The sequence below is a fragment of the Mustela lutreola genome, chromosome 4, assembly GCF_030435805.1.
Source record: "Mustela lutreola isolate mMusLut2 chromosome 4, mMusLut2.pri, whole genome shotgun sequence".
NCBI classification, from domain to species: domain Eukaryota; kingdom Metazoa; phylum Chordata; class Mammalia; order Carnivora; family Mustelidae; genus Mustela; species Mustela lutreola.
In genome coordinates, this window is record NC_081293.1 from 101,377,104 (window position 1) to 101,387,889 (window position 10,786).

Consider the following 10,786-nt stretch of genomic DNA (forward strand, 5'->3'; position numbering starts at 1 on the left):
CCATTTGTCTTCATAGTTAGTTCTGACGTTTTGAATTTCTTCTACCCAATTTGCCTAATTGAATATCTCTCCCTACCTCAATGCTTCTCAAACTTTAATATGCATAAGATCTTCTGATGAGGTTTTAACACAGTTTTCTGAGCTCTATCCCCAGAGATTCTGATTCAATAGGTTCAGAAGTGCCCATGAATTTGCATTTCTAACAAGCACACAAGAGAGACTGATACTCTTGGTTCAAGGGACACTCTTTGAGAACTGGTGTTTTCAAGTAAACACGGTCTAGAAGGAAGACCTCCCTGTTTCTTTGAAACCCCTATCCAGTTCACTTCTCACTTAATTTTCTTATCTGCTCATTTTCGCTGCTGAGGTGCTCGTGCACCAAAGGACTGACATAAAACCACGGGCCCTGAAGGCTGGAAAGGCTGACATCACTGCTGACATTTTCCTTTGGCAATATCCCTTTTCTTCACATAGAGTGAGGTAAAATGGAGCCTATTTTAAATTTTAACTTTTAGTTACTCTCTAAAGAGGGGTGCACGTTTATCAGATTAAGTCAGCTGCTGAAATAGATTTAAATTCATTCAATGTTCCTGCCTGTTTCCTCAAAGCATTTTTACTGAATTTAACAATGTGAAGTGGGAAAAAATGCAGAAATTTGCCCCAAGTAGCTTCCAGCTCTGATACACAGTCTCTTACAGCCTTCATGGATTGAGTTTGAATTTAATAAAATGGATATAAATAAGTCTCCTGAAGTGTTTTCATTTCTCTTCTCAATTTGAACCGTCAGAATGTAAGATAGAGGGAAAAAATAGCATAAAACTAATATTGTGGAATGGAGGCATGTATTACTAAAAATTCTCATATTAATGTTATTGGTTATATTGTCAGCTCTGGGGAATTTCAGCCAGGATCTCATCAGCAGTAAAAGATAGGAAATGGCTATGAAGGTTGCTGAGGTAGGATTTCTTGTGTCTCTTCCTGAGGATGGATAAATAGGGACTTTGATGACTTGGAGCTTCTTTTTCATGGTGCATATAGTGGTAAATGTATATATAGATGAGCTGAAAATAGGCTTAAAATTAGAAAAAGAGGTGACTTATTCACTGATTCCTATTTTGAGTGCAAAAGAAACAAAAATTCCTAAGTAGCTCTGGAGCCAAAGAGGAAATTTAAAAATACTATCATAGGTTATTGAGAAAACAAAGTTAATGAAAAGATTTTATGAAAACTTACAGAATTTGGTCAAACTCTGAGGACTAAAATACTACCTTTTTTTTGTTTTTGCTTTTGTTTTTTAAAGACTTTATTATTTTCAGGTTCATAACAAAATTGAGAAGAAGGTTCAGAGGGATCCCTTATGCCCTCTCCTCCATTATCAACACCCCATCGCTGCAGAGTGGTATATTTGTTGCAACTGATTAACCTACATTAATATGTCATTATCACCCAAAGTCCATAGTTTACATTAGGGTACACTTTTGTACATTCTGACCAGTGTATAATGACATATATTCACCATTATGGTAGCCTAAAGAGTATTTCCAGTACCCTAAAAATCCTCCGTGCCCTGCCTGTTCATTTCTTTCTCCTACCAATCCTGAGCAGCCACTGATGTTTTTATTACCTGCATAGTTTTTCCTTTTCTAGAAAATCAGAGTTGAAATCACAATGTATGGCCTTCCCATACTGGCTTCTTTTACATGGAACTATGTATTTGAATTTTCTCTATGTCTTTTCATGGCTTGATAGTTCATTTCTTTAGGTGCTGAATAACATTCCATTGTCTAGCTATATCACAGTTTATCTATTCACCTACTGGAGCATATCTTGGTTTCCTCCCAAGTTTTTTCAATTATGAGTAAAGCTGCTATAAACATCCATATACAGGTATTTGTGTAGATAAATGTTTTCAGCATCTTTCGGTAAATACCAGAGAGTGCTTTTGCTGATAGTATGGTAAGACTATGTTTAGTTTTATAAGAAACTACCACACCATCTTTCAAATTGGCTGCTATTTTGTATTCATGCTCGTAATGTATGGAAGTTCTTCTTGCTCCATATCATCACCAATATTTGGTATTATTAATTAATTAGTTAATTAATTGACATTTTGGCTATTCTAGTAGGTATGCTGCAGTATCTCACTGTTCTAATTTGCATTCCCCTGATGACATGACATGGAGTACCTTTTCCTCTACTTATTTGCCACGTGTATATATTCTGTGATGAGATGTCTGTTAATGACTTTATCTCATTTTTTAGTGAGACTATTTTCTTATTGTTTAATTTTAAGAAAATTTTTTCATATTTTTGATAATAGATCTTTATCACATATGTCTTTGCAAATATTTTCTTCCAGTCTATGGCTTGTCTGTTTATTTTTCTTGACAGTGTCTATTAAAAAGCAGAAAGTTTTAATTTCAATGATGTCCAGTTTATCAACTATTTCTTTCATAGATTGTGCCTTTGGTATTTTATCTGAAAAGTCATTGCTGGGTGTCACATACCCCTCCATGAATGGGCAGGAGCAAGTGGGTGGGCAGGTGACCAGGCAGCCATCCTGATAAAGCCTGGGCACCCTGAGAGCCAAGCTGTGGAGCTGTTGCTTGTAACTGAGGGCTGAAGGGGAGTGATCCTCCACAAGGAGGTGTTCCCCCACTAGTGAGGGGCCATGCAGCTGTGCAGAGGTAGTTTTCTTCTGAGATCATTAATAGGAACCATTCTCTCTCGTGCCCAGCTGGAACAAGGACGTGAGACTCCTCTTTGACCAGTTCACAAAGAAACATGAAGATGACTCCTAGGAATGTTTGCCTTAATACAAATGTAAATCAACTTGAAGTATTCAAGACTTCAAGATCTTTTTTGTGACATAAAGCCTGTAAAATAACAAGAGTCATAGCCCCAGCTCTTCCCTAGAAGCTTTAAGGAAGGCCTGGGCCTTGAATATGTGATATTTCATAATAATGTTGAAGAAAGAATAGTTTACATATTTCAAGGAGGTCCTTACCTGCAAGGAGCAGCTGGCTTCCTTCATGGAGGTGCCATTGCAGCCATGACTAATGCTACAGTTGGTATGTCTGCGATTACAGTTGGGGAACTGTCATGACTGACAATCTCAGCACTAATTTTAAGCTGTCAATCCCCCTTTGCTCTGTTGTTGTGATAAACAGCCAACTTGATAAAGTTGAAGGAAGGAAATTGTTTGTTTTCTGTGATGTTCAAAGCACAGATGAGAAGGCCCTATATATAGTCAGAGGCAACAAGTTTATTGGTAAAGCTGGATCCCAAAGAAATTTTGACGTAAGAGAGCTGCTGGTGCATTCTACACCAGTGTGCACTAGGCTTTCTCTCCTCCAGAAGAAGCTGCTGTCTCCAGTCCTCCTTTACTTACCTGCTGTTGAGTCCCCCAGAGGATGAAGCCTGCTAACACTAACCTTCCTGAACAAATATTCAGAATATAACTCCAAGAGATATTTCCATCTTCTAAACTTTTTAACATAGAAGCACTCTCTACTGGTGGGTGGGGGGGGGAGTCATTGCCAGATGAAAGGTCATCTAGATTTTCTTCTATGTTATCTTCTAGTCTTCTAGGAGTTTTATAGTTTTATATTTTACATTTAGGTCTGTGGTCCACTTTGAGTTAATCTTTCAGGTTACATAAAGTCTGTTTTCTGTTTGTTTGTTTTATGTGCATGTCTAATTGATCCAGGACCATTTGTTAAAAACAAAATGAAACAAAACAAAAAAAAACCTCTCTGCTCCATTGTGTTGTCTTTGCTCCTTTTCAGCGATTAGTTGACTATTTATGTGGATCTATTTATGGGCTTTCTATTCTGTTCCATTGATCTATTTGTCTATTGCCAATACTGCACAATCTTGATTACTGTAGCTTAAAATAAGTATTAAAATTGTGTAGTGTCAGTCCTACAACTGTGTTCTTCTTCAATATTCTGTTGGTTATTTTTGGTCTGTTGATTTTCCACATAAGCTTTAGAATCAGGTTTTCATCACCAGAAAATAACTTGCTTGGATTGTGATTGGAATTGCATTGAATATACTATAGATCAAGTTGGGAAGAGCTGACATCTTGATAATATTGAGTTTTCCCATCCATGAACATGGAATATCTCCCCACTTATCTAGTTATTTGATTTTATTCATTAGTTTTATAGTTTCTCCTGTATAGATCTTGTATTTATATTTTGTTAGAGTTATGTCTAAGTATTTTATTTTGGGAGAGGCTAAGGTAAAAAGTGTTGGATTTTACATTTCAAACTTCATTTGTTTTTTACTGTTACACAAGAAAGTGGTTGACCTTTTGTATATTATTAACCTTGTACCTTGCAACCTTGCTATTAGTTCCAGGTGTTTTTTGACTAAATCTTTCAGATTTTCTACATAGGCAATCATATGAGCAATAAAGATTGTTTCATTTTTTTCTTCCAAATAAGTATATGCTTTATTTCTTTTTCTTATTATATTAGCTGAGACTGCTTTTATTTTAAAAGGAGAGATGAAATAAATGAACAAAGTATTCAATTCAATAAGTTAGAACAGATGAGATTCTGGTTAAGATGCTATACTAAGTTCATGCTTTGGTGCTGTCTCCATTCTCAACTCAAAGCAATAATAGATAAAATACTTAAAAAATACACAACAGGACATATGTTGGTGGCAAAGATTACTGGAATGTGGCTACGGGCACAGCAAGGGCAGTGTTTAGCACCTACTGGGTAGATTCGAGAACCAGGCTCCTGACCTGAAGTTGGGTGAGGGATGAGCCTTCTGACAGAAAAACAAACAAAGGCTCATTTTTAGAAGATTTTGACATTTGAAGACAGCTGGACAAAGGCATAGTTTCATGTCCACATCTGAACCAAGTGACCTTTTTTTTTAATAAGCATTGACCAAAACACATTGTTCAAATAATATTGTCCCCCATATGAATATGAACTAGGATTCCTAGGATTACCTGTTTCTAACCTGGTATCTGGGAGACTAAGTGGAGGCAACACAGAGTCTCTACATAAAAAGAGGTAAACAGACACACATGAAAAAGTGCTCCATATCACTCGGCATCAGGGAAATACAAATCAAAACCACAATGAGATATCACCTCACACCAGTTAGAATGGTTAAAATCAACAAGTCAGGAAATGACAGATGCTGGCGAGGATGCGGAGAAAGGAGAACCCTCCTACACTGTTGGTGGGAATGCAAGCTGGTGCAGCCACTCTGGAAAACAGCATGGAGGTTCCTCAAAATGTTGAAAATAGAACTGCCCTATGACCCAGCAATTGCACTATTGGGTATTTACCCTAAAGATACAAATGTAGTGATCCAAAGGGGCACATGCACCCGAATGTTTATAGCAGCAATGTCCACAATAGCCAAACTATGGAAAGAACCTAGATGTCCATCAACAGATGAATGGATCAAGAAGATGTGGTATATATACACAATGGAATACTATGCAGCCATCAAAAGAAATGAAATCTTGCCATTTGCAACAACATGGATGGAACTAGAGCGTATCATGCTTAGCGAAATAAGTCAAGCAGAGAAAGACAACTATCATATGATCTCCCTGATATGAGGAAGTGGTGATGCAACATGGAGGCTTAAGTGGGTAGAAGAAGAATAAATGAAACAAGATGGGATTGGGAGGGAGACAAACCATAAGTGACTCTTAATCTCACAAAACAAACTGAGGGTTGCCGAGGGGAGGGGGTTTGGGAGAAGGGGTTGGGATTATGGACATTGGGGAGGGCATGTGATTTGGTGAGTGCTGTGAAGTGTGTAAACCTGGTGATTCACAGACCTGTAACCCCTGGGGATAAAAATATATGTTTATAAAAAATAAAAAAATTATAAAAAAAAAAAAGAGGTAAACAGAGAGAATAAGAAAAAAGAAAAGAAAAGCAAAAGCAAACAAAAACTTCTCCAAACACAGGCTTGCAAAAATGTATAAAATGCATAGAATCTTTTATGATAAAAAGATATAGTAAAAAATTAAGAAATAAAATATTAAATTTACTGCAGATAAGGTTATTCAGAATAGTTGGGTAAATATTTGCAATAATTATATTTAAGAATGTAAAAAAGATGTAAAAAGAAATAGCTTGTATGAAAAATGTGAGCAATGATATACTTAAAAACCCACTAAGGTGTTGTCTGTCTTAGAACTTACTTTGGACTTGGGTGCCTTGAGTTTTCTTACTGAATATCTCATTATATCAACTAAATTAACATTCAAGACAATTTAGACATTTTTAGATTAAAAAGACCAAGAGGTATGACAAATGCTAAAATATTGAGATGTATTTCGTCAGGGAGAAAAATGAACTTGGAGGGAAGATATGAATGTAATGTGTACAGAAATTAATTAAGTGTGAGAGTAAATGTAATTAGCTATTACATTTATTTTTAGGTTTTGTGTTTTATCAAAGGTACACAGGCACATAATTTAAGCAGTGAAGTAGTTCTATAGCAGTTGCTTCTTTTAAAACCCCAAAGTTTCCAACCTCTCCATCCCCTCAGGCTCTCTCTTGTCAATCTTATCAAGCCCCATTTTATAAAGACAAACAAACAAGCAAAAAACCCAAATATATGCTATAAAAGTACAAATAGAAAATTCCAGTGTAGACCACTCCTTTGACTAGACAGGTATGCCTCGCTGCCTGCCTGAGCATGGCACTTGGATGTCTAGGAAGAATCACAGATCAATAAGATCACAACTGAACTCCTCACTTTGTTCTTCAAACCTGCATTATGAGACAGTCAGACCCAAAATAAAAATATGCTCTTAAAAAATCCTACTTTAAATTCATCAACAAATCCCATTGGCTCTAGTGGAAATATTCCTAAATCTTACCATTTCCATCACTGCCCCATGGACCTCACTCCTTCTATGCTCTAGTTTTCCTGCTCTGGTCCATTCTCACCAGTGGCTTTGCTGTTCCTCCAAGGTCCCCATGCTAGCCCAGTTCAGTAGTTGCTGGTCCTTCAGCCTGAACGTTCCTCCATCTCGATAGTTTCCTGGCTGCCTCCATACTCCTCCACTCAGGCCTCTGCTTAACTACTACCTTATCGATTTATCTCCTTGTATCTAATTCATTTTCACTCAGTGCCTGTCACCATGCCATTCCTATCTCTTGCTCATTCTCCTTTTGTCTCTTTCTCTTTTCTACTTGCATGGGCATACACACACATGGTTTGTTCATTGGTTTTTATTAGTTTATAAAATGTCTTCTCTCCCTAGAATGAAAGTTCCATGAGAACAGATATTTTGTTTTTTTTGTACTGCTATGCCTGGAATAATGCTTGTCATGTCGTAGGGCTCCAATACATCTTTTACTGTTTTATTGAAGTACATAACACATCCAGTAAATTTCACACATATTAAGTGTATAGCTTAATGAGTTTTTATAGTATTCATATACACACATGCAAACACCATCAAGATGTGGGACGTTTCCATCTCTCTAGAAGTTTCCCTTGTGCCCTTTTCAGTCAGTACATGCTCCAAGATGTAACCACCAACATATTAGTTTTGCCTATTCTTGAATGACATGTAAATGAACCTTATATTGTATAAGTCTGTCTGGCTTCTGTTGCTCAATATTTGTCTGTGATTTTCATCATGTTGCTGTAGTATCAATAGTTCTTATTTTTATGGCGGCAAGTATTTTTTGTATAAACATACGTATATTTATTGTTTCTCCTACAGGGTGGAAATTCAGGCTGCTTCCAATTCTTTACAATTGTGCATGTTCTTGTGTATGTCTTCTGGTGCAAGTATGCACTCATCTCTCTTGGGTATATATCTAGTAGGTGATTGTAGTGTTACAGAGTAGCTGTGTGTCTCACTTCAGTAGACACTGCTGGACAGCTTTCCAAAATGGTTGGACCACTTTACACCCACACCAGCAATAACTACTAGTATCATCCCCCTCATTTTTCTATCATGGTTCTATCAGGAAAGAGAAATTGCTCATCTAGTTGGAATCATCACTATACTATACCAGGAACTACACCATTTTGTGTCCAGATCAAATTCACTTTAACATGTGCAGAGTTGATCACTCCCTTACTGTGGATGCCATGAGAGCCCTAGCATAGGTGGAAATTGCTCCTATTTTTCAACAAAATATTCAAATGATTCCAGTAAATGTCTATTGCCCCATCCCATGAGGTTGTAATCTGCTAGAAGTTGAGACAGCTTTTATCTATGGATACTTGTTGTGGGTTCAGTTGTGTTCCTCATAAAGATAACGTTCAAATCCTAACTCCTGTACTTGTAAAAGTGATTTAATTTAGAAATCGAGTCTTTGTAGATGTAATCAAGTCATAATTAATTATAACTAATAATTATTAATTGCCCTAATCCATTGACTGGTACCATTATAAGAAGGACAGTTTTAGACACAGACACACAGAGAGAATGTCATGCATGATAGTTAATTTTAGTTCTCAACTTGACTTGGCCATGAGTGCCCAGATTTTTGGCCAAATATTACTTGAGGTGTTTTTTGGGAGGGTATTTTAGGTTGAGATAAGCATTTGAATCAGTAGACTTGGAAAAGCAGACTGCCCCTCCTGATGTGGGTGGGCTTCACCTAATCAGCTGAAAGCCTGAATAGGACAAAAAAGCTGACCCTTCATGCAGTAAGGGAAAATTATTTTCTCCCTTGATCTGGGACATCAGCCTTTTCCCTGCCTTTGGACCCAAACTGAAACTTGGGCTCTTCTGGGTCTGAAGACTCCCAGCCTTCAGACTAGACCTACTCTATTGGCTCTGCTGGTTCTCAGGTTTTCACTCGGACTGGGACTCCACCATTGGCTCTCCTGGGTCTCCACTTGACTCACTCTGCAGATCTTGGGACTTGCCTGCCTCCCTAATGGTATAACTGCATAATCAGCTCCGTTTCTCTGGAGGACCCTGACTGACAGACCATGCAAAGATGGAACCAGAGATCAGAGTGATACATCTACCAAAAAAAAGAATGCCAAGAATCAAGAATCACTGGCAACCACCAGAAACTAGGCAAGAAGTATGGAACAAAGGCTTTCTCAGGGTCTCAGAAAGTCTCTGGAAAGAACCAATCTTTCAGATTTCAGAATCCCAATCCCCAGAGCTATAGAGAATACATTTCTGTTGTTTTAAGCCTCCAGTATGTGATCATCTGTTACACAATTCTAGGAAATGAATGTAATACCTTTACTCAGCAAAATGCTATTGGTAGAGTCTGGTGATCAGAGTCCACAAGCAGGAAAAAAGGAAGTTCAGGGCTGTTTTTTCCCTTTGTACTTTGTGAATTTTCTATTCTATTTCTATTCTAGTGGCTGTCTAACCTTTAAAACATCTCAGTAGAGGTCCTATCACATAAGCCATATGAGCAGGTATTGTAGAAGACCTTGCTGTGGGGGACCTTCTGGCCTAAGAAGTCCTCTTGCCTCATGGTTGCTGCTGACAGAGAGAATTCAGCAGACAGATGACAACACTTACTTGAGCCAGTGCCTGGGTAAAGCCAGTCCCACTCAATAGATGCCCGTGGACTTGTGCAATGTGGTAATGGTGGTGGTTGTAATGGGGCCTCTTCTACTAAAACAACTATTATACTCTAAGTGGAGAATCTACTCTCAAGTTCTGTGACTTGGTTTAGTACACATTGGTAGCTCCTTCCAACCCCATATGTGGACCCCAGGATGTACCTGCAGGACTCACACTGCACAAAGTCAGGTCCAGAAGCCCTCATTGGATTCAGATGACGCTCTTGAATTTGGTGGCATACTGGAAAGATGGTTATCCAGGGGACCGTAACAGTAGAACACGGGTCAATAAGGAAAAAGCAGGCACCAAGCAGAAAGAAAGAAGAAGCAACATGGACATCAGTGTCATTGTAGTGCCCTGATGATCTTGTATGTTTCCATATAGGTCAGGAAGGGGAGGCTTCACCACAACCTGACCCGAGTCTTTGCAAACATGCTGTATTGCCCCAATGCATGGGGAGATAAGCAGCCTTGTAGGCAGCTGTCAAGGCAGTTATCCATCCTCCTCTCTATCTCACAGGAGGCTTCTGTGAGGCTTTCATCTGTACCTCTCATGTCAGTAAAAACTTGGGACACCACTTAATTCCCTTTAGAGTGTAGTTGCACCTTGTAAAGTCCTATGGCTCCTTGGTGGCTGGGTAACCCACTGCCCATGCTGCTCGGCATCTGGATCCTCTGGCTCAGTGTCATCCCGTAGAACTAAGGACATGGGGAAATGTCACCATGCCTTTTTTTTTTTTTCTAAGATTTTATTTATATATTTTTATTTATTTGACAGAGAGAGACACAGTGAGAGGGGGAACACAAGCAGGGGAGTGGGAGAGGGAGAAGCAGGCTTCCCATGGAGCAGGGAGCCCGATGAGGGGCTCGATCTTAGGACCCTGGGATCATGACCTGAGCCAAAGGCAGACGCTTAATTACTGAGCCACCCGGGCGCTCCACTGTTTGGCTTTTGCTGTAAGTGATAAGCCATGTGGATCCACTGAGGCAGTCTATGTCTATGGGAGTATGGCGGGCCGACCTACCAGACACAGCAGGGACACCTGCAGCTCCGTACTCATCCCCTCATCCCCTTGAGACTGGGGACTTCCTCACTGCTTGGCAGTAACATGTATCATTGCAAGAAACTGGATCTTCGGAAGCAGAGGTCAAGTTCTGAAAATGGCATTGGTTGACTTGTTAAATGGCTCTGAGCCTTGACTTTCTCTTTTGTCAAATGGGGACTGTAATTTCT

General features: G+C 38.8%; 1 pseudogene; it reads left to right on the forward strand.

The window, feature by feature from the left end:
* Positions 1 to 935: 935 nt before the first annotated feature.
* LOC131830152 (acyl-coenzyme A thioesterase THEM4-like) lies at positions 936 to 3,304 on the forward strand (annotated as a pseudogene).
* Positions 3,305 to 10,786: the final 7,482 nt, after the last annotated feature.